This window comes from Henckelia pumila, unplaced genomic scaffold (assembly GCF_033568475.1).
Source record: "Henckelia pumila isolate YLH828 unplaced genomic scaffold, ASM3356847v2 CTG_525:::fragment_3, whole genome shotgun sequence".
Taxonomy (NCBI): domain Eukaryota; kingdom Viridiplantae; phylum Streptophyta; class Magnoliopsida; order Lamiales; family Gesneriaceae; genus Henckelia; species Henckelia pumila.
The window spans coordinates 669371-695416 of NW_027331857.1; the positions used below are offsets into that span (position 1 = coordinate 669371).

General features: G+C 39.8%; 1 long non-coding RNA gene across 1 annotated transcript; it reads right to left on the bottom strand.

The window, feature by feature from the left end:
• Positions 1–1838: 1838 nt before the first annotated feature.
• On the bottom strand, positions 1839–4989 carry LOC140873371 (uncharacterized). The gene is made up of 4 exons (XR_012148007.1): positions 4846–4989; positions 4011–4045; positions 3177–3387; positions 1839–2793 (listed from the first exon to the last, which is right to left on the bottom strand). It is a non-coding gene; the product is annotated as an uncharacterized lncRNA (long non-coding RNA).
• Between the last annotated feature and the right edge of the window lie 21057 nt (positions 4990–26046).

The following is a 26046-nucleotide window of genomic DNA, read 5'->3' on the forward strand; positions in this document are numbered from 1 at the left end:
AGGGTAGTTCGATCATTCATCATATGAATATCCATTTGCATGCTTTGAACATCTCTATGTTTCATACCAATGAAACGTGGTACTCGGCATCGCAAATGCTAGTCTCAATCTCGAGCGATCCTTATCCTTATTAACGGACAGCTCAATCGACTAGGAACTGTTTAGAATATACAGTGACTATAAGATGTGTTTCATGATAGTCATCCCCATGTGCTACCACATCTTATTTTAGTATATTCAAGGTCTTTATCAAAATAGCAATAGTATATCATTATATAATAATAAGATAAAGTGAACGCCATTTAAAAAACGTATATTATATTAAACAAAGATTGTTTACAAAAAGAGACTCTCAAAGCCCTTAGCCACAAGTTGGCTAACGGGGCATCAACTCTTTCACTGTTCCCCTGCCTTTTGAACTATTTACCTCTTGCCTTACACTGATCCTTTCTGTTTCCCCCACTGCTACCACCTTCATACCTCTGCTACTGGTTTTGATGCTGAGGTGGCTGATTCTGATACTGAGATGGTTGGTTCTGATACTGCCTCTACTGCTGAGGTGCCACCTGATTACCTCTTTGCCTCCACAAGCCTACTTCTGCTCCCTTTGCGTGATTCATGGCATCCGCAAAGTTTTTAGGCCTGTTGGTGTTCACCAACATGAAGACATCGGGGTTCAAACCATTGATAAACTGATCGGCCTTTGCTTCCTCATCTCCGGCAATTAGCGGTGCAAAACGCAACAGACTATCAAACTTGGCTACGTACTCTTCAATGTTCAGATTCCCTTGCCTCAGATTGGCAAACTCTGCTTCCTTATCTTTGCGATACGAGATAGGGAAAAACCGCTTATAAAATTTATATTTAAAAAGAGTCCAAGTAACTTCCGTACCTCTACTCTCCATTGCTTTCTTTGTCATGATCCACCAGCTCTTAGCAACCCCACGTAGCTGATGAATGACTAACCTGATTCTACGGTCATCTGTGTAATCAATGGAATCGAACAACTGATCAATATCATCCAACCAACTCTCAGAGTCAACTGGATTTTCTGAACCCAACAACAACGGCGGATTGAACGACTGAAACCTCTTCAGCAAGGTTTCCATAGGCGTCGCTGTAGCATCCATCTCAACCGTTTCAATACTAGCTTGCTCAGTTGTAGGGATAACTGGCGGTATGTTTCTGTTTATCACTCGACGAGGACCCATCTGATAATCAAAGGTTAGGACACGAGATATCTCAATCGCTACAATCAGTGCCCTTACAACCGCTTGGAATACCGGATATCAGTCGATAACAGAAACAATTATATCTCAAGTAGATCATGCTTTATAAATTAAATCACATAACCATGTAATTCAATAATTCTCAATAATAAAGCATGCTCGCATGGAATTAAGTACACAGTTAAATAATTCAAACACATGCGAGGAGCCAATACACGCAGACTCGATCTACCCCGCTCACTCTAGTTCGACCAAGAATCTTAACGCTCTGATACCACTTAATGTGAGATCTCGGTTCTAAACATCTAATAAAGGAGTAAACTAACTAACAAGCAAGGAAAGGCCAAGACATTTTTTTTTATAAAGGACCGCGCGACCGCGCCTCATCAGGCGCGGGCGCGCACGACGCCCTGGCTCATGCGCGGCCGCGCCCTTCCGAGGCGCGGCCGCGCATGGCGCCCTGCCCGAAAAGGGGCGCAGGCGCGCGAGCATGCGCTAGGATGTGCGGGTGCACCTCCCTGGCTGCTTTGGTGCTAGAAATTGCCAAAATCAAGAACATCAAGCCATACAATACTCCGAAATATAAACATGCATTACAAACTTGATTCCTCAAATTAAAACATGAGTTCTGGCGTTCAACAACCAAACCAAAGTCGAGAACATGCAACAACAATATAACGATGAAGTTCGATAACTAAACATGTTCTAACATAAACTATATTGACATGCTGGAATCGATTTCTAGACCAAGTCTCACTTCTACATCTTTCCCTCGAAGCTAACCATGCCTCTTCTGACTTGTTCTTGACCCACATGTTGCCAAGTACACATATAAAACAAAGCAACAGCCGGATAACCGGTGAGAATGATAATCTCAATAAAAACAACATATCAAGTAATACAACAATAAACATGTTTTCAAGACAACAACGTAATCAATAACAATGTAATGAAATGCATGTCTTTAAACCGGGATATCAAATTTGATAAACGAGGGATTGCTGCTGTGCTTTTGGGATCCCGAGGATGAGATCACGTAACAACTCACCGACTCTTCCAATCGAGGTGGTGCCATGTATCCCACTCCACTAGACTTTGAGAAACTATAATGAGTATGCTAGCACTAGACGAAATGACTACGACCTAGGCCACTCAATTATAGTTCCCAAACGTCTAAACAAAAAGGGCTATTCTGCCCGCGGAAATCAAAGTTGGCTCAAGATGAATGCATAACAGAACATAAAACATAGTCATATAATAAAAGCTCAAGCGAATCAACAAGACACAAGTTCCTCATGCTAGAATAAGTGTATATGCAAGTATGTGCTTTTAAGGGAAACTCGAGAACCAACTGTCTCGAGTATGCTATCCCGCTATCGATGACTGCTTTTACCTTTCAAGGCAGTAGTTCCAACTTCTGGAAAGCTACAACAAAAGATTGTATCAAAGTCTAACCAATCTAAACAACAACAAGGCTCAAGGTAATTCTCTATACCGTTCTTCGTCCAAATCTCTGAAACGAACAAATGCTGTTAACCATGGGCTTGACAAACTCCAAACGAATCTGTTCAGATACAAATCAAAGATCAATAACCATGATCAACTTACAAGCCAAGTTCAACAACTCAAAAACGGTTCGAAATCCCAAAACTCAAACCGACGGCATAACGACTAAAAACTGAATAAATCGGAAATGCAGACAGCAGTTCATTACTGATATCAACTCAATTCAATGCTAATACAACAACAACAACGCAATCCCAACAAATCTCAAAACCCACATTTTCGAAAATGATTTCCAAAAATCATAACAATTCCGAATGTCGCTCTATTTCAAAACCGACAGATAATAAACGATCAGAATCCGCCAAGAACAACATACTAGAATCTAAATCGATTCTAACAACCTCCGAAAAACAAAACATAACCGATCGGAGAAATACTTACGGTATAACGGAGCTCTCACTGCAGTGATCACTAATCTTCCTTTAGAAATAATTTCCAACGGCCGGATCGAGCTCGGACTGAAATCCCAAAGCTCAAAAGCAAAAGGAATCGGCTACAATGGAGGAGGAAGGAATAGGGAAGGAGATGAAGTGAATGGACCAAGTCAACTAGACAAGATAATATATAAAATCCATTAATTGCGTTTAAGTCCCTGAAATTTCCAAAATTTGCAAAAAGGACCCTGATCAAAATCAAGTCGGCTCGTGAACTCTGCAATCTCCGATTAACTCAAATAAACTCATTTAAGATAAAAATGGGGCGTTACACAAACTCTGTTCTTAATGGTAGTGAAAACATACTTTAGTTTCTCTTTCTCCCTCATGTAAAATCGGTTAATATCAGAAACAACAGTATTTCGAGAAATAAAAGCACCAGCAGGATTTGCATGCTTCATCCAAGCTCTAATACCAGAATATTCAACAAATTCAAATGGTAAATCATGTCTAATGACTGCACAAATCAGTAGCTCACGTGAAATCTTTTGGTCTATTTTCTTAGACTTCATCTTCCCATCTTGATCAAGAATCATTTGTCCTACATCGTGAAACTTCAATTTTTTGCATGTTTTAATATGACGCCACAATGTAGAAGTCCCATAATATTTACCCCCACATTTATACTGTTTTTTGCATCCATTGCATTCAGCTTTTTCTGTATTATCAATCCCTTTGGTTTTCTTAAAATACATCCAAATATCAGAAGATTCCCTAAACCTTTTAGATGACCCTTCATCATGCTTAGCACTTTCAAATTCACCAATATCCAAATTAATACCTTGATTTTGTGAAGAGTCCATTTCGAAAATGAATCTATAATTTAAGAGAATATTAAGTTGTAGTCAGTCAACTGATCAAATTAAATTGAAAAAAATGACATTTAACCTAAACAAATGGCATGAATAAGAAATGACATTTAAAATAAAGAAATCGAATGTGGTGTGTTTTCCAGAAGCACTTGATTACTAATTTTCCAGAAGCACTTACATGTTTTCCAAATTATAATATAATAACAATAACCAGAAGCACTTGAAATCGAATTAGACAACCAGAAGAATTAAAACATATACATAATCATAAGATGGTATACATGTTTTCCCCTTGATTAATAATTTTCCAGATAAGTAACAATTAAGGTTGATCAAATATATCCGGAAAAATGTGGTGCCCGTGTGCATCAATAAATTTTCCACTAATTTTTTAAAAAATATTTCCACATGAAAACTAGAGCCATTTAATGTAGAAGCAAAAATAGGACCCCCATGGGAAAAATATCTTTATCTCGACAAATTTATAAACTAAAGTGAGAAGATTTAACTAATTCAATCCAATATATATAATTTTTAGCTACTAGCCCATGACATTAATTAATTTTATAAGTAAAAACTCTAATTAATTAAAATTGAATAAGGGATTTTATTAACTGTCAAAGATGGTACTACTACAAGTTTATGAATATAGATAGATAAAATCGACATACAAATAAAAATTATCATAAACAATAAACTTTACAAACCTAGTTAGTAGTTAGTTTGATTATGGACCAATTAAGTTTGAATATAGCCTCGTGAAAATTAGGTACGTAATAATACCTAAATTACATGGAATCTAACCTCTTGAAAACATAAAAATTTAAAGCTTCTGGAACCACGTTTGAATCCAAGAGCCCTTGAAGGCGAGAACGAAGAGAATTCAAAAGAGAAGCGGAACAAAGGTCAAGAAGTGGGTGGCGGCTGATTGCCTGGGTTGATTTTTGAGAGAAGCGTTCAGCCGTTCACAACTTCACATGTTTTTACGTCTTTAAATTTAATTAATAATAATTGGATTTTTTCTTCCCAACCCGCGGGCCAACCCGGGCCCGACCCGACCCGCTTTGACCCGTGACCCGAGCGGGCTGACCCATGTAGGCCCACTTCAAAATGGGTTGATAATATTTGAATCCAACTCGCCTAAATTGCTTGGCAGGGCGGGCTAACCCGGCAGGCCCGATCTAAGTTGACGGCTCTACTCACAGTATAGCCACCAAAACTTCAAAACAAAAAGGTTGTTCTGCCCGCTGAAATCAAAGGTTTGGCTCAATATGAATGCATAAGAAAATATAAAACATTAATTCATATAACAAAACTTAATCAACAACAAAATACAAGTTCCACATGATAGAACAAGTATTGATGCAAGTATGTGAATTTAAGGGAAACTTGAGAACCAACTGTCCCGAGTATGCTATCTCACTAACGATAACTGCTTTTACCTTTCAATGCAAGTAGCTCCAACTCTGGATAAGCTACAACAAAAGGTTATATCAGAAACTATACAACCTAACAACAACTGCTCAAGGTAATCTCTTTATCGTTCTTCGTCCAACTCTGCAACGATCGAATGCTGCTAACCCAGGGCTTGACAAACTCCAACAAATTTGTACGGAGGCAAAGAAGATCAACAAAGACGATCAACTCAAAAGACAAGGTTCAACAACACAAAACGGTTCAAAATTTCTAAAACTCAAACTGGCGGCATAACGACTATAAACTGAACAAACCGGAAATGCAGACATCAGTACAATATCGATATCAACTCATATCAATGCTAAGAAAACAATAAAGGCTCAAACCCAACCAATCTCAAAACAAGATTTTCGAAAATAGGCTTCCAAAAATCATAACAAATCCGAACGTTGCTCTATTTCAAAACCGACAGAGAATAAACGATCAGAACTCGGCCAAGAACAACATACTCAAAACTTAATCGAATCTAAAAACATCCAAAAAATAGAATGTATCTGATCGGAGAAATACTTACGATATAACGGAGCTCTCGCTGCCGTGATCGCTAATCTGCCTTCAGAATTAAATTTCAATGGACGGATCGAGCTCAGACTAAAATCTGGAAGCTTGGAACTCAAAAGGGGCGGCTAACAATGGAGGGAGGCGTGCAAGGGAGGAGATGAAGAAGATAGACCAAGTCAACTATGAGTGGATAATATATAAAATCCATAATTTGCATTTTAGTCCCTGAAATTTCCAAAATTTGTAAAATAGACCCTGATCAAAATCGAGTCGGCTCTTGAACTCTGTAATCTCCGATTAACTCAAATAAGCTCATTTAAGATAAAATCGGGGCGTTACAACCATTGAGCACGAACACAAACCAGAGGTCGATTTCGAATCATCCACGTCTCATTGGAAGCTAGTGTAATGACCCGTCTCGGAATCACTAATTAACCAAAGCTTAAAGCATGCAATTAAACTTAAAGGCAATAATCAAAAAATCCTGCGGAAACTTAATAATTCAACTTACAAACTACAGGAAGAATACAAACGGTTTTAAAACCAAAATTGCAAATACTACAACATAATACAACTCCATCGAAGATAATACTAAAAATCCCAAATAAGAAAACCTGGTACAGTACAATCCACCCTACTGTAGCTCAATGACCACTACCACCGGGTCCGTCCAACCCGAGTCCTTCCCCATGGAATGGGATATCCAGAAAAAAACCGAGGACGTGAACATAACAAGCTCAGTACGAAAACATGAGTATACAAGTGCTATGAGTGCAAATGAAAGTGAAGGGTACAGGGAACCTATAAAGAATACTGCTCAATCAAAGGCGTCATGGTATGTAGCACGCTGGGCCGTCGCATCAAGAGGTGGCTCCCATACCATAAAACTGTTGACATATCCGGATCCAAAACCATGTCATCCATCCACAAATATAATGGGATTGAGCGACCCCTCTACTGGTTATAACAATAATATATGCTCAACGTGTAATGTATGCAGCAATAATATACGTGACATGCACATATCAATAATGCCACATAAAACATGCAAACATAGAAAATGCATACTCAACCAGGGTATCTTGGATAGTACGTCCGTACCTCAAAGTAATCAACCTAGCGATACATGTCCTCTAGCATATCTTCTAATGTCCGAATAGTCCTCTCGGACTGACCGTCCATCTCTAGGTGATACACAGTACTCAAACTTAGAGTAGTACCCAAAGATTGCTGGAAACTACCCCAAAACCGTGAGTTAACCTCAGATTTCTATCACTGACTGTAGCATGCAAGTGCAAGACTGATATGAGTTTGTCAAAGATGGTGGATAAACCACCTTGAATGTCGCCAATCAAGAGAGGAATACAGTCGGGCTATAGACTATAAATTTAGCACTGGCTGTGTAACGCCCCGTTTTTATCTTAAATGATTTTATTTGAGTTAATCGGAGATTACAGAGTTCACGAGCCGACTTGATTTTGATCAGGGTTCTTTTTGCAAAAATTGGATTTTTCAGGGACTAAAACGCAAATAGTGGATTTTATATATTATCTACTCAACTTTTGACTTTTCTCTTTAATCCTTCTCCTTCCTTAGCCGGCTCCTCCTCCATTGAAACGCCCCATCACCTTTTCAAGCTTCTAGATTTCAGTCCGAGCTCGATCCGTCCGTTAGAAATTATTTCTGAAGGCAGATTATCGATCACTGCAGTGAGAGCTCTGTTATATCGTAAGTTTTTCTACGATCAGATACATTCTAGTTTTTGGATGTTGTTAGAATCGTTCTAGATTCGAGTATGTTGTTCTCTACAGAGTTCTGATCATCTATTATCTGTCGATTTTGAATTTGAGTGACGTTCGGAATTGTTATGATTTTTGGAAGCCATTTTCGAAAATTGTGATTTGAGATTTGTTGGGATTGCCTTGTTTTGGTTGTCTTAGAATTGTTATGAGGATATATCGCTATTGAACTGCTGTCTGCGTTGTCGGTTTGTTCAGTTATATCAGTTATGCCGTCGGTTTGAGTTTTGGAGATTTGAACCGTTTTTGAAGTTGTTGAACTTGGCTTGTAAGTTGATCATGATAATTGATCTTTGATTTGTATCTGAACAGATTCGTTTGGAGTTTGTCAAGTCCATGTTAGCAGCATTGTTTGTCAAGAGTTGGACGAAGATCGGTAAAGAGATTACCTTGAACCGTTGCCTTTGTTGTTGGATTGTTTAGTTGTTGATTAAACCTTTTGTTGTAGCTTATCCAGATTGAAACTACTACATTGAAAGGTAAAAGCAGACATCAATAGCGGGATAGCATACTCGGGACAGTTGGTTCTCGAGTTTCCCTTAAAATCACATACTTGCATCTACACTCGTTCTAGCATGAGGAACTTGTGTTTTGTTGTTTTGATTGAGCTTTTGTTACATGGATATGCTTTATGTTTCTGTTATGCATTCATCTTGAGCCAATCTTGTTTTCAGCGAGCAAAACCACCCTTTTTGTTTAGACGTTTGGGAACTATGATTGAGTGGCCTAGGTCGTAGTCGTTTCGCCTAGTGCTAGCATACTCATTATAGTTGCTCAAAGTCTAGAGGAGTGGGATACGTGGCACCACCTCGATTGGGTGAGTCGGTGAGTCGTTACGTAATCTCACCCTCGGGATCCCAAAAGCACAGCAGCAATCCCTCATATTAGATTTCATATCCCGGTTTAAAGGCATGCATTTCATTACATCGTTATTGATTTTGTTGTTGTCTTGAAAGCATGTTTATTGTTGTATTACTTGATATGTTGTTTTTACTGAGATTATCATTCTCACCGGTTTATCCGGCTGTTTCTTTGTTTTGTATGTGTACTTGGCAACAGGTGGGGCAGGACCAAGTCAGCAAAGGCCTGGTTAGAAACAAGAGGGAGAGCTAGTAGTGAGACTCGGTTTAGAAGTCGTGTCAGCATGTCTACCTAGTTGTTTTGGAACATGTTTAGATCTCGAACTTCATTGTTTATGTTGTATCGATTATGCGAGTCTTATGTTGCATGTTATAGACTGGTGCGTAGTTGATCAACACTAGCATTTCATGTAATAACTAGAGAAGTTATGTTTTTAATGCATGAATTTGAGTTTGATGTATGGAATAACTTTTATTTTGAGTTGCCAAGCTTTTCTGCTCTGTTCTGTTTCTGCTGCAGGGGGCGCCCGAGCTGCAATTTTTAGCAGCCCGAGCGCACCCCCTTTTTTATTGTCCAGCAGCGCTGGAGTTTAGGACGCGCTCGAGCGGCAGTTTTTGCCCGCCCGAGCGCAGCCTCCTTTAAAAAAAAAAATTCTTTCTTACTTTGGTCTTGGATCTTGTATGCTTAATTGTTGTTTAAGCCGAGATTAATTGTTTAGAACCGAGGTCTCACATTAAGTGGTATCAGAGAATTAAGATTCTTGGTCGAACTAGAGTGAGCGGGTAGATCGAGTCTGCGTGTATTGGCTCCTCGCATGTGTTTGAATTATTTTAAATGTGTACTTAATTCCATGCGAGCATGCTTTATTATTGAGAATTATTGAATTACATGGTTATGTGATTTAATTTATAAAGCATGATCTACTTGAGATATAACTGTTTCTGTTATCGACTGGTATCCGGTATTCCAAGCGGTTGTAAGGGCACTGATTGTAGCGATTGAGATATCTCGTGTCCTAACCTTTGATTATCATATGGGTCCTCGTCGAGTGATAAACAGAAACACACCGCCAGTTATTCCTACGACTAAGCAAGCTAGCACTGAAGTTGATCAGTTGGAGCTTCAGCGACTCCTATGGAAACCTTGCTGAAGAGGTTTCAGTCGTTCAATCCGCCGTTGTTGATGGTTTCAGAAAATCCAGTTGACTGTGAGAGTTGGTTGGATGATATGGATCAGTTGTTTGATTCCATTGACTACACCGATGACCGCCGAATCAGGTTAGTAATTCATCAGCTGTGTGGTGGTGCTAAGAGCTAGTGGATCATGACAAAGAAAGCATTTGAGAGTAGAGGTACGGAAGTTACTTGGACTCTTTTTAAATCTGAGTTTTATAAGCGGTTTTTCCCTATCTCGTATCGCAAAGACAAGGGGGCAGAGTTTGCCAACCTGAGGCAAGGGAATCTGAACATTGAAGAGTACGTGGCTAAGTTTGATAGTCTGTTGCGTTTTGCGCCGCTAATTGCCGGGGATGAAGAAGCTAAGGTAGATCAATTCATCAATGGGTTGAACCCCGACGTCTTCACGTTGGTTAACACCAACAGTCCTAACAACTTTGCGGATGCCATGAATCACGCAAAGGGAGCAGAAGCAGGCTTGTGAAGGCAAAGAGGTAATCAGGTGGCACCTCAGCAATAGAGGCAGTATCAGAACCAACCGTCTCAGTATCAGAATCAACCATCTCAGCATCAGAACCAGCAGCAGAGGTATGAAGGTGGTAGCAGTGGGGGAAACAGAAAGGATCAGTACAAGGAAAGAGGTAAACAGTTCAAAAGGCAGGGGAACAATTCGTCTAGTTCCAGTGGTTCCCGACAGTTTGGTTCAGGACAGAGCTCTGGATCATCATCGTTGTACTGCAGCAAGTGTGGGGGAAGACACTCACCGGATTAGTGTGTGGGAGTCTTCGGTAATTGTAACACCTATCAGCAATCGGGACACTTCTCTAAGGTGTGCCCTCAGCGTAACAGAGATAGAGCTCAGAGTGGGAGTTCGTCTAGACCTGCAGTTCAGCCGGAGAGACAGTCTTTTGCAGTGCACTCCTTCCAGCCCTAGCCGCAGAACAGACAGGGAGGTAACTCTAGTGAGAACTAGCCTCCGAGACAGCAGGCACGAGTTTTTGCCTTGACAGAGGATCAGGCTCAGGCGGCACCTGATGATGTTATAGAAGGTAACTGTTCGATTTTTGGTCATTCTGCTAATGTTTTGATAGATACAGGTGCTTCCCATTCCTTTATCTCTAAGAAATTTGTGTTATTGCATGCTTTGCCTACTGAGTTGTTGCCTACAGTAGTAGCTGTTACTTCACCTTTGGGTGGAGGAATTGTTTCTGTCAGATTAGTCAGGAACTGTGAACCTTGTTTTGAAGGAAATTTGTTAGAATTCGACTGTATCGTACTTGGACTGTCAGATTTTGATTGTATTGTCGGTATAGATGCTTTAACCAAGTACAGGGCAACAGTCGATTGTTTTTTGAAAGTTGTCAGGTTCAGACCTGAAATGGCAGACGAGTGGAAATTCTTTAGTAAGGGTTCTCGATCTAGAATTCCTTTGATTTCAGTGTTATCTATGACTCGTTTGCTACAGAGAGGTGCAGAAGAATTTTTGGTTTATGCGGTTGATGTACTGAAATCTAGCCCAGCTTTGGTAGATTTACCGGTGGTTAGAGAATTTGCTGATGTGTTCCCGGAAGATGTTCCTGGTTTGCCACCTATTCGAGAAATCGAATTTAGCATTGACTAAGTGCCAGGTACTCAACCTATCTCCAAAGCTCCGTATCGTATGGCACTTATTGAATTGAGAGAGTTGAAGGAGCAGCTTGAGGATTTGATTGCCAAGGGATACATCAGACCTAGTGTATCGCCTTGGGGGTGCTCCTGTGCTTTTTGTTCGGAAGAATGATGGTTCTATGCGGCTTTGTATCGACTACCGCCAATTGAATCAGGCTACAGTTAAAAACAGGTATCCTTTACCCCGAATAGATGACCTTTTTGATCAGCTGCAGGGTTCTTCTATCTATTCTAAGATTGATTTGAGGTCAGGTTATCACCAGTTGAGAGTGCGAGAGGAAGATGTTCCTAAGACCGCATTCAGAACGAGGTATGGTCACTTTGAGTTTATAGTCATGCCATTCGGTTTGACAAATGCTCCCGCGGTTTTTATGAGATTGATGAACCGTATCTTTCAGCGCTATCTAAATGAGTTCATCATTATCTTCATCGATGATATTCTTATCTATTCAAAGAACCGTACTGACCATGTAGAGCACTTGAGGACCGTACTGCAGATTTTGCGAGTTGAGCAGTTGTTTGCCAAGCTGTCGAAATGTGAATTCTGGTTGGATCGAGTTGTTTTCCTCGGTCACATTATTTCTGAAGATGGGATTTCTGTCGATCCCAGCATGATTGAAGCGGTTATGAACTGGCCTAGACCGACATCAGTACCTGAGATCTTAAGCTTCATAGGACTAGCTGGTTATTACCGTCGTTTCATCGAGGGTTTCTCGTCCATTGCTAAGCCGATTACCCAGCTGACTCAGAAGAATGCGATTTTTGTTTGGACTTCTGATTGTGAGGCGAGCTTTGTTGATCTAAAGAGGAGACTGACCAGTGCTCCGATTCTTTCTATTCCAAAGGGTACGGGAGATTTCACAGTCTATTGTGATGCCTCTAACCGAGGCTTGGGTTGTGTTCTTATGCAGCATAAGCATGTGATAGCGTATGCATCGAGGCATCTGAAACCGCACGAGACTCGTTATCCGGTTCATAATTTTGAACTAGCTGCGATCGTCTTTGCTCTGAAGATCTGGCGTCACTATCTTTATGGTGAGTCTTTCGAGATCTTTTCTGACCATAAGAGCCTTAAGTACTTGTTTTCACAGGCAGAGCTGAATATGAGACAGAGAAGATGGTTAGATCTGTTGAAGGATTTTGACTGCGAAATCAAGTATTATCCGGGAAAGTCGAATGCAGTTGCAGTTGCCTTGAGACGAAAGCTTTGTTCTTTATCTCTTTCTACTATTGGTGTTTCTCAGTTCATCGATGATTGTTGCACTTCTGGTTTAGAGTTTGAAACAGATAGGGAGACTATCAGATTGTTTGCTATTCAAGCCGAGCTGGAGTTGTTTGTTGCAATCAGAGAAGCACGGAAGTCTGAGCCGAGCATTCAGGTTTCAGTAGAGAAAGTCAGATCGGGACATCAGTCTGAATTTCAGGTTAGAGATGATGTTTTGTTGGTGAATAACCATATTGTTGTGCCTGATATTCCGGAGTTGAGACAGCGTATTCTCCGAGAGGCTCATTGCAGTCGGTTTAGTATTCATCCTGGAGGTCGTAAGATGTACAACGATCTGAAGATTGAGTTTTGGTGGAAGAGAATGAAGAGCGACGTAGCGAGGTTTGTATCTCGGTGTTTGAATTGTCAGCAGGTAAAAGCAGAGCGGAAGCGACCAGGAGATCTGTGGCATAGTCTATCTATTCCTGAATGGAAATGGGATCACATTTCCATGGATTTCGTCACGAAGCTACCACGATCCGTTCGAGGATGCGATGCTATTTGGGTAGTGATCGACCGATTGATGAAGTCTGCTTGTTTTATTCCGTACAGGATGATGTATCGTCATGATCAGATGGCTGAGTTGTATGTTAGCAATGTTGTGAGGTTGCATGGTGTGCCGAAGTCGATCATTTCAGACAGAGATCCTAGATTCACTTTGCACTTCTGGCATAGTCTTCAGGAGGCACTTGGTACTCGATTGCATCTGAGTACAGCTTATCATCCTCAGATAGATGGACAGTCAGAGTGGACTATCCAGACGTTAGAGGATATGCTGCGAGCGGTAGTGCTAGACTTTGGCACTAGTTGGCAGGATTCTTTGCCTCTTGTCGAGTTTTTTTACAACAACAGCTTCCAAGCGAGTATCGGTATGGCGCCTTTTGAGGCTTTGTACGGCAAGAAGTGTCGATCTCCGTTGTTTTGGGATGAATTATCCGAGTCACCAGATTTGGGACCGGAGATGCTTAGAGATATGGCAGAGCATGTTAAGATCATTCAGACCAGAATGAAGTCAGCTCAAGATAGACAGGCGAAGTATGCGAATGTCAGGCATAGACCTCTGAGTTTTGATCAGGGAGATCGAGTCTTTCTGAAGATTTCACCTTTCAGAGGCACTGTCAGATTCGGTAAGAGAGGGAAGTTATCTCCGAGATTCATCGGGCCATATGAGATTCTTGAGAAGATAGGGCATCTTGCCTACAGACTTGCACTTCCTCCGTCTTTATCTGGTATTCACGACGTTTTTCACGTCTCTATACTGCGAAAGAATCATCCAGATCTTTCTTATATCCTTCAGCCTGACGAAGCCGAGTTAGACGAGACTCTGAGCTATTTTGAACGACCGATTCAGATCCTTGATCGGAAAGAAAAGCAACTCAGAACCAAGTTGATTCCATTAGTGAAAGTGCAGTGGAGCCATCACGGCGTCGAGGAAGCGACTTGGGAGACAGAATCTTGTTGGAAAACCATGTTCAAATCAATTGAATTGATACCCGGTGCAGCGGAAGTTTAAAAATTTTATTTTTTTTATATGAAATAATTTCATATCATGGGTATCAAAACGTTTAATGATTAAATCACACAAGTAAAATAAATAATAATAAATTAAATATTTTACCTCCAATCTCGAAGCGAGATTATGGACACCAACAGAATTTAATCTGCTCTTCTTGTATATCCCGGGAACTGATGGCGTCACGGTCAATCACCGGAATAAGGTCCACGAATGGAAAACAGAAACCCTCTGATTGACTGCACTAGAAATCAATCAGAAGTTTGCGTAGAGAATAAACAGATATGATCTGTTAATTTAGAATTGTAATTTTTCACAAAAATCACAATCCGAATTTTCTCAAAAGGGAGCAAGGATTTTCGAAAAACCCTTAGAAAATAATATGCAGTGTTCGAAAATTAAGACTCAAAAAGTGTTTGATTTTCGAACCCAACACCTCTATTTATAGATAATTTCTAGTTATAATTGTATTAGGACTCTAACTCCTTAAAGCCCACAATCCATAACTTAAGCCCAACAAGCCAAGCCCGTTGTTATAGAAATTAATATAAAATTCATTGTGACTCCGATTGATAAACTGATTTCACCAATGTGCACAGAAACCATTTCTGCATCTTTTAGAGTCAAGATAATTTTTCTGAATCCGAATTCAGTGATTTCCAAAAATGTCCATCACTATGTCATTTTAGGAAATTCCACTCCCTTTAGTTGAGAAATCCAATTTCTCTTTCATTAAATTTAACTCTTTAAATTTAACTATCTCTACGGGGTTTTAGTAATCCATTACTTGTGTAACCCTCAATGGTTCAGGAATACAGCTAGCCGTGGGCTCACAACTCCTTGTGACTCGGAACAACAATTTCCGACTTACCCATCGAATCATGGTAAGAGCGTCTAGCAACATCGCCCCATGATTCCCTAGGTATTACTGATAGTGCCTGCAAGAACCAGTAAATTTTGGTTAGCGTACAGTACGGTCCCTTCAACCAAATATCCCGATCGAATCAACAACCATTGGTACATCGAGAGTCGTTCGAGATTCGATAACTATGCATAACATCTTGGAGATCTATTAGTGACATCGCATGTGTTACTAGGATAACCATTAACCTAAAACACATCATGTACTCTGGCCAGAGATTTGTCACACTAATATCTCCTCAGATCACATAGGATATCCACACTCGCAAGTATGTGGTGAATCCTTGACAACAAAGCATCGACTCCTATATGCGTCGTAACTGTACCCAATCCCGACACCTGATGACCCCCATAGAGTCGGTAAACGAGTCAAAGCACAGTACTAGCATATAGAGTCTCAATGATGTTTCAAGTAGTAAGGACTAATGGTGTACAACCAAAACCGCGGACTTTATCCACTCGATAAGTGATAACCACTTGGAAAGTCCGAATAGGGTAGTTCGATCATTCATCATATGAATATTCATTTGCATGCTTCGAACATCTCTATGTTTCCTACCAATGAAACGTGGTACTCTGCATCGCAAATGCTAGTCTCAAACTCGAGCGATCCTTATCCTTATTTTCGGACGGCTCAATCGACTAGGAACTGTTTAGAATATACAGTGACTATAAGATGTGTTTCATGATAGTCATCCCCATGTACTACCACATCTTACATACACTATAGTATATTCAAGGTCTTTATCAAAACAACAATAGTATATCACAATATAACAATATGAAGAAAGATAAAGTCATTGCCATTAATAAAATGTAAATTATATTAAACAAAGATTGTTTACACAAAGAGTCATAAAAGCCCTTAGCCACAAGTTGGCTATCCGGGCACCCACTCTTTCAATCTCCCACTTGCCCTAAAGCCAACTAGTCATATTACGTAATCCCATTGCTTCGCGATGTTTGTCAAACAATGGTCCTGGCAAGGGCTTCGTAAGCGGATCAGCGATATTGTCTGCAGAGGCCACTCTCTCGACTGTAATGTCTCCTCTTTCCACGATCTCCCGGATGATGTGGTATTTCCTCAGTATGTGTTTGGATCTTTGATGAGACCTTGGTTCCTTTGCCTGAGCAACGGCACCAGTGTTGTCACAGTACACCGGGACTGGACCAACAGATTCTGGAATCACACCCAACTCTTGGATGAATTTCCTCATCCAAACCGCCTCTTTAGCAGCAGCTGATGCTGCAATGTATTCTGCCTCAGTGGTGAAATCCGCTGTGGTGTCTTGCTTGGAACTCTTTCAAGAGACAGCACCACCATTGAGCACGAATACAAATCCAGAGGTTGATTTCGAGTCATCCACGTCACTTTGGAAGCTAGAGTCGGTGTAGCCTTCCAACTTCAATTCTCTTCCACCATAAACCATGAATATATTCTTAGTTCTTCTCAAGTACTTAAGAATATCCTTCACGGCTTTCCAATGCATTTGACCTGGATTGGCTTGATATCTGCTCGTGACGCTCAGAGCATAGGCCACATCTGGTCTAGTAGATATCATCCCATACATGATACTACCTATGGCTGACGCATATGGTATATGTGTCATTTTCTCTATCTCTTCGTCAGTCTTGGGACACATAGACTTGGATAGAGAAACTCCATGACACATAGGTAGATGTCCTCTCTTGGACTCATCCATTGAAAACCTTTAAAATATAGTGTCGATGTAGGTTGCTTGAGTGAGTCCTATCATTCTCTTAGATCTATCTCTATAGATCTGTATCCCTAGAATATAGGATGTCTCACCCAAATCCTTCATCGAGAATCTACCTGATAACCATATCTTTGTTGACTGCAACATCCCTACGTCATTCCCAATGAGTAGGATGTCATCAACATAAAGTACTAAGAATGTTACTGCATCCTTAACTACTTTCTTGTACACGCATGGTTCCTCCGGGTTCTTGATGAAACCAAAATCCTTTATTGTTTCATCAAGTTTCTGGTTCCAACTTCTTGATGCTTGTTTTAGACCATAAATTTATCTCTGAAGCTTGTATACCTTATGCTCGCTTCCCATGGAGGTGAATCCTTCAGGCTGCATCATATAGATTTCTTCCTTAATGTTTCCATTAAGAAATGCAGTCTTCACATCCATTTGCCATATCTCATAGTCATACCATGCTGCTATGGCAATTAGGATTCTTATGGACTTGAACATTGCGACTGATGAAAAGGTTTCATCATAGTCAACTCCTTGTCTTTGAGTATAACCTTTTGCCACCAATCGTGCCTTGTAGGTCAATACCTTTTCGTCAGGCCCAAGCTTTCTCTTGTAGATCCATTTGCACCCTATTGGAACAATTCCATCGGGAGGATCTACTAAAGACCAAACTTGGTTAGAATTCATCGAATCTATTTCCGATTGCATAGCTTCAAGCCATAAATTTGAATCCGCATCAGAAATTGCTTCCTTGAAGTTTCTTGGATCACATCCAATGTCGGGTTCACTTTGATCCCCTTCAAGAAGAAGACCATACTTATAGGAGGCCTAGAAGTCCTTTCGGATCTTCTAGCAATAGGCGTGTCTTGTGATGATTCTTGAGGTGTAGGATCGTTAATTTGTATTTCGGGTTCTTCTCGAATTTCTTCGAGTTCCATCATCTTGCCTTTCTTATCGAATAAGAATTCCTTCTCCAAGAAGGTGGCATTCCTTGAAACAAACACCTTTGTTTCAGCAGGATGATAGAAATAATATCCGATTGAATTCTTCGGATACCCCACAAAATAACATAAGATGGATCGACTATACAACTTATCTCCCACTATCTGCTTCACGTAAGCAGGACATCCCCAAATCCTCAAGTACGAATACTTAGGAGCTTTGCAATTCCATAACTCGTATGGTGTTTTATCTACTGCTTTAGTGTGAACGTTGTTCAACAACAAAACCGCCGTTTCAAGCGCGTAGCCTCAAAACGATGGTGGGAGCTCAGTGAAGCTCATCATGGATCGAACCATGTCCAACAAGGTTCTATTACGATGCTCCGAAACACCATTCAGCTGTGGTGTCATAGGAGGAGTCCACTGAGAGAGAATCCCATTCTCTTTTAGATAGTCCAAAAACTCGGCACTTAAGTATTCTCCACCACGATCCGATCGAAGTGCCTTAATACTTTTGCCTAGTTTGTTTTCTACTTCAGCCTTGAATTCTTTGAACTTTTCAAATGCTTCAGACTTATATTTCATTAAATATAAATACTCATACCTTGAATAATCATCAGTAAAGGTAATGAAGTAGGTGTGGCCAAATTGAGTACCAATTCTAAATGGACCACAAACATCTGTATGGATCAAATCCAACAGATTTTGACTACGCTCAGGTTTCCCCTTGAATGGAGATTTAGTCATTTTTTCTTTCAGGCAGGATTCACAAGTAGGTAGAGAGTTAATATCAGACATATCAAACATGCCCTCTCCCACTAGCTTGTTCATCCTCCTTGAGGAAATATGACCTAGCCTAGCATGCCAAAGATTTGTCGGGTTTTGACTATCGTTTTTCCTTTTATTTGTTGTTACCGGTTTATCGACATAATTCATTGAAACGTCTTTTAATTTTAAGTTATATAGATCGTTTTCAAGTTGTCCATTTCCAATCAAACATTCATTCTTGTAAATATTGCAAATCTTATTCACAAAATTGCAAGAATAACCATCTCTATCAAGCATAGAAATAGAAATAATGTTTTTGACCAAATCCGGAACATACAAAACATCTCTCAAAAATAACTTAAAATTGTTTTGCAAAATTAAATAAATGTCTCCTATCGCTTTGGCTTCGACTCTTGAACCATTCCCGAGTCTCAGTTGGGTCTCACCCATCCTTAGCTTACGACTTCTTGTCATCACCTGCAAATCATTGCAAATGTGAGATCCACATTCGATATCCAATACCCAAGAAGAAGTATTAAGAGAAACATTTATTTCAATGTAAAACATACCCTTTTTAGTTCGCAACTGATCGAGGTATTCCTTGCAGTTACGTTTCCAATGACCGGGCTTCTTGCAGTAATGGAAAACGTTTTCATCCTTCTTCTCATATGAAACCTTGGCCTTCCCCTTCTTATTCGGTACACTCTTCTTGGGCGGGGCAGAACGCTTCTTACCCTTTCCACTTGGCCCCTTCTTCGAGTTAGAAGAGGACTCAACCAAGAGTACCGGTTTATCCTTCTTTAGTGTGGCTTCATATGTGACAAGCATATTGACCATCTCTTCAAGGGTGGCCTCTATCTTGTTCATGTTGAAGTTCACCACAAAACCGTCATACGATGAAGGAAGTGAAAGGAGTAACAAGTCCGAGCTGAGTTCATGCTCCAAAGTCAAGTCGAGTGTTACCAACTTTTCAATGAGCCCAATCATGTGCACCCCATGCTCACGGACAGAAGTCCCCTCTCGCATCCGGCTTGTCATGAGCTCTCTGACAGTGGCATACCTCTCCGACCTTGACTGAGCTCCAAATAGCTCCTTGAGTGCTTTGTGAATGTCAGCAGCATTCACGGCATCCTCAAATCGCCTCTGGAGTTCATCAGACATCGAAGCCTGCATGTAGCATTTGGCCTTGATATCATGGTCCCACCATAAATCAAGTTTGGCCAACTCTTCCGGACTTGTATTAGCCAGGGCTTCCTTCGGGAGCGGCTTCTCTAACACGTAGAAAGCCTTTTCCGAACTGAGAATAATCTTTAACTTACGGAACCATTCCGTATAGTTTGCGCCAGTGAGTTTGTTTTGTTCGAGAATTGCAAATAGTGGATTACGCGAATTCATTGTAACGATATACTGAAAAGGAAATAGACAATAATCAGAGATTGTTTAATTAATTTACTAAGACATAAAATATGGTGAATTTTAATTTTATGAATTACACTCCCACTATTTTAACGATTTCACCACCCTCTAGTGAAAACGAGAAACATTTTCCTTAGTGAGAACATGGAGTCCAATTGACAAATCATAGTCCCGAATAATATCAGCCAACCATAATTTTTAAAAGGTAGAGCCCAATTACTTCCAAAGTAACCCCCATGTATTTACCTCATGTCCAATAAGGGCCCAATAATATGACGCCGTTTATTGTGACATGTCAAGATGACCCATCAATATTAAGTTGTGATGGACGGTCGCCATGTGGATCCCCCAATAATATGAGCCGATCCCATGGGAGTTCCACCCAACTTACAACATTTGTCGATCCAATGTACAGCTTTCCGACGAACGGCCCCCCCCAATAATATGAGCCGGACCATATTCGCGGGTAGCATCTCATACATTGATCGTTGATGGAAGGTAGGAAAATTTAAACAATATTTAAATTCCCTTTTTTATTAATCTTGATATATATTTTAAATCATATTTAAAATGAGGGATTTTTAATTTTGAAATTTTGTCTCATCATTCATTTTTATGTATGCTTGCGGGATTCATACAATTTGTTCTAAACATGCATACATCAATAATATCATATATTATTTAAGGATGATCGATCCCATTATCTATTCGACCCGTGGTTGCCAATCACGAGTCTAAGTCCAATCCTAGGTAATATGCAGGTATGCAATGCAATCCTATTACATTGAGCTTTCAATTTACATTTCTTCATTCTTCATTGTCTGCTGGGCCCACCATTTCTTCAAATCTTTGTCTCCCACTAAGTCTAATAAATTTACAATAAATTTCGATGACAAATATGGGATACATTTGTAGGGGTGGGAACGGGCCATAAACCAGGCCCACTTTTATTACATATGACAATCATATTGGGCTATAAACCAAGCCCATTAATAAACACCAACAACAATAAGACAAATGTAAATTCCTAACATACACTTACAAAATTGGTTATGGCAATCGATCATCCCATTATCCAATTTTAAATTTAAAATTTAAATAATTGGATAAACATGCTGTGGCATCATAATTTAAAAGATAAAATCATATTTTATCTTATCCATCCATAAGATCAAATCTTATCATCAATTGTACCAAAATAATCAATTTTCAAAATTCAATTTAATGGATAAAATATTTAAATTTTCCAAATATTCAAATTTATCCAAAAATCAATTTTAAAATTTCGGACTCGAACAATTCGATCCGATGCCTCGTGATCTTATCAAAAACATTTTTCGATCGGATCAAACACTAGAATTTCAAAAATTCAAAATTTTCAAAAATCAATTTTTAATTTTTCTGGGCTGCCCGGGACAATCCCGGGCAGCCCGTGCCCTGACCGGGCGCGGGCTGGGCAGCGGTCCAATCGCTGCCCTTTTTCTTGCCCGTCAGAAAGATAAAATTTTTGATTTTTAAAAATATGTTTTGTTTCAAAAACCCGAGGCAAAAAAATTTTGTACGATCGATTAATTTAATCGTTTGATCTGAGCAACTTGGCTCTGATACCACTGTTGGAAAACCGTGTTCAGATCAATTGAATTGATACCCGGTGCAGCGGAAGTTTAAAAATTTTATTTTTCTTTGATATGAAACAATTTCATATCATGGGTATCAAAACGTTTAACGATTAAATCACACAAGTAAAATAAATAATAATAAATTAAATATTTTACCTTCAATCTCGAAGCGAGATTATGGACACCAACAGAATTTAATCTGCTCTTCTTGTATATCCCGGGAACCGATGGCGTCACGATCAATCACCGGAATAAGGTCCACGAATGGAAAACAGAAACCCTCTGATTGACTGCACTAAAAATCAATCAGAAGTTTGCGTAGAGAATAAACAGATATGATCTGTTAATTCAGAATTGTAATTTTTCACAAAAATCACAATCCGAATTTTCTCAAAAGGGAGCAAGGATTTTCGAAAAGCCCTTAGAAAATAATATGCAGTGTTCGAAAATTAAGACTCAAAAAGTGTTTGATTTTCGAACTCAACACCTCTATTTATAGATAATTTCTATTTATAATTGTATCAGGACTCTAACTCCTTAAAGCCCACAATCCATAACTTAAGCCCAACAAGCCAAGCCCGTTGTTATAGAAATTAATATAAAATTCATCGTGACTCCGATTGATAAACTGATTTCACCAATGTGCACAGAAACCATTTCTGCATCTTTTAGAGTCAAGATAATTTTTCTGAATCCGAATTCAGTGATTTCCAAAAATGCCCATCACTATGTCATTTTAGGAAATTCCACTCCCTTTAGTTGAGAAATCCAATTTCTCTTTCATTAAATTTAACTATCTCTACGGGGTTTTAGTAATCCATTACTTGTGTAACCCTCAATGGTTCAGGAATACAGCTAGCCGTGGGCTCACAACTCCTTGTGACTCGGAACAACAATTTCGGACTTACCCGTCGAATCATGGTAAGAGCGTCTAGCAACATCGCCCCATGATTCCCTAGGTATTACTGATAGTGCCTGCAAGAACCAGTAGATTTTGGTTAGCGTACAGTACGGTCCCTTCAACCAAATATCCCGATCGAATCAACAACCATTGGTACATCGAGAGTCGTTCGAGATTCGATAACTATGCATAACATCTTGGAGATCTATTAGTGACATCGCATGTGTTACTAGGATAACCATTAACCTAAAACAAATCATGTACTCTGGCCAGAGATTTGTCACACTAATATCTCCTCAGATCGCATAGGATATCCACACTCGCAAGTATGTGGTGAATCCTTGACAACAAAGTATCGACTCCTATATGCGTCGTAACTGTACCCAATCCCGACACCTGATGACCCCCATAAAGTCGGTAAACGAGTCAAAGCACAGTACTAGCATATAGAGTCTCAATGATGTTTCAAGTAATAAGGACTAATGGTGTACAACCAAAACCGCGGACTTTATCCACTCGATAAGTGATAACCACTTGGAAAGTCCGAATAGGGTAGTTCGATCATTCATCATATGAATATCCATTTGCATGCTTCGAACATCTCTATGTTCCCTACCAATGAAACGTGGTACTCTGCATCGCAAATGCTAGTCTCAAACTCGAGCGATCCTTATCCTTATTTTCGGACGGCTCAATCGACTAGGAACTGTTTAGAATATACAATGACTATAAGATGTGTTTCATGATAGTCATCCCCATGTACTACCACATCTTACATACACTATAGTATATTCAAGGTCTTTATCAAAACAACAATAGTATATCACAATATAACAATATGAAGAAAGATAAAGTCATTGCCATTAATAAAATGTAAATTATATTAAACAAAGATTGTTTACACAAAGAGTCATAAAAGCCCTTAGCCACAAGTTGGCTATCCGGGCACCCACTCTTTCAAATCTGACATGAGACAGTGATTTCTAGAGTTATTCGGATGACGTGAGTTCTTCTTACTGTCTTTAGTTCTTTATTCTATCTTATGAGTTGTGGTTCTTGTTGATTTCGAGGACGAAATCTCTTCTTAGTGGGGGAGAATTGTAACGCCCCGTTTTTATCTTAAATGAGTTTATTTGAGTTAATCAGAGATTACAGAGTTCACGAGCCGACTTGATTTTGATCAGGGTCCTTTTTGCAAAAATTAGATTTTTCAGGGACTAAAATGCCAATAGTGGATTTTATATATTATCTACTCAACTTTTGACTTTTCTCTTTAATCCTTCTCCTTCCTTAGCCGGCTCCTCCTCCATTGAAACGCCCCATCACCTTTTCAAGCTTCTAGATTTCAGTCCGAGCTCGATCCATCCGTTAGAAATTATTTCTGAAGGCAGATTATCAATCACTGCAGTGAGAGCTCTGTTATATCGTAAGTTTTTCTACGATCAGATACATTCTAGTTTTTGGATGTTGTTAGAATCGTTCTAGATTCGAGTATGTTGTTCTCTACAGAGTTCTGATCGTCTATTATCTGTCGATTTTGAATTTGAGCGATGTTCGGAATTGTTATGATTTTTGGAAGCCATTTTCGAAAATTGTGATTTGAGATTTGTTCGGATTGCCTTGTTTTGGTTGTCTTAGAATTGTTATGAGGATATATCGCTATTGAACTGCTGTCTGCGTTGTCGGTTTGTTCAGTTATATCCGTTATGCCGTCGGTTTGAGTTTTGAAGATTTGAACCGTTTTTGAAGTTATTGAACTTGGCTTGTAAGTCGATCATGGTAATTGATCTTTGATTTGTATCTGAACAGATTCATTTGGAGTTTGTCAAGCCCGTGTTAGCAGCATTGTTCGTCAAGAGTTGGACGAAGATCGGTAAAGAGATTACCTTGAACCGTTGCCTTTGTTGTTGGATTGTTTAGTTGTTGATTAAACCTTTTGTTGTAGCTTATCCAGAGTTGGAACTACTGCATTGAAAGGTAAAAGCAGACATCGATAGCGGGATAGCATACTCGGGACAGTTGGTTCTCGAGTTTCCCTTAAAATCACATACTTGCATCTACACTCGTTCTAGCATGAGGAACTTGTGTTTTGTTGTTTTGATTGAGCTTTTGTTATATGGCTATGCTTTATGTTTCTGTTATGCATTCATCTTGAGCCAATCTTGTTTTCAGCGGGCAGAACCACCCTTTTTGTTTAGACGTTTGGGAACTATGATTGAGTGGCCTAGGTCGTAGTCATTTCGCCTAGTGCTAGCATACTCATTATAGTTGCTCAAAGTCTAGAGGAGTGGGATACGTGGCACCACCTCGATTGGGTGAGTCGGTGAGTCGTTACGTAATCTCACCCTCGGGATCCCAAAAGCACAGCAGCAATCCCTCATTATTAGATTTGATATCCCGGTTTAAAGACATGCATTTCATTACATCGTTATTGATTTTGTTGTTATCTTGAAAGCATGTTTATTGTTGTATTACTTGATATGTTGTTTTTACTGAGATTATCATTCTCACCGGTTTATCCAGCTGTTTCTTTGTTTTGTATGTGTACTTGGCAACAGGTGGGGCAGGACCAAGTCAGCGAAGGCCTGGTTAGAAACAAGAGGGAGAGCTAGTAGTGAGACTCGGTTTAGAAGTCGTGTCAGCATGTCTACCTAGTTGTTTTGGAACATGTTTAGATCTCGAACTTCATTGTTTATGTTGTATCGATTATGCGAGTCTTATGTTGCATGTTATAGACTGGTGCGTAGTTTATCAACACTAGCATTTCATGTAATAACTGGAGAAGTTATGTTTTTAATGCATGAATTTGAGTTTGATGTATGGAATAACTTTTATTTTGAGTTGCCAAGCTTTTTCTGCTCTGTTCTGTTTCTGCTGCAGGGGGCGCCCGAGCTGCAGTTTTTAGCAGCCCGAGCGCACCCCCCTTTTTTATTGTCCAGCAGCGCGGAGTTTAGGACGCGCTCGAGCGGCAGTTTTTGCCCGCCCGAGCGCAGCCTCCTTTAAAAAAAAAATTTCTTTCTTACTTTGGTCTTGGATCTTGTATGCTTAATTGTTGTTTAAGCCGAGATTAGTTGTTTAGAACCGAGGTCTCACAGGCTGGGAGGCAACCCAGTATTTATTTTTATAGTATAAAATTTTTATTTTGGCTTGTCTTTTTATTTTCCTATTTTTTTGTTGTTTTTTTTGTTTTTCATTTGCAGCGCCTTAAAACCTTATGTTTTATTAAACTGCGCACGCGCGAGGCTTCCTTCTCGCGCGTGCGCAGTATAGAATTCCAGTAGATCACAGAATTGGCCGCGCGCATGCGAGACTCCTTCTCGCGCGTGCGCAATATAGAATTCCAGGGGCTGCATATTCCCGTCTCGCGCGCGCGCGAGACTCTTTTTCTCGCGTGCGCGAGAGAATTTGACTGAAAAAAAACAGGACCCCTTTTTGTTTCTTCCCCATTCCCTTCT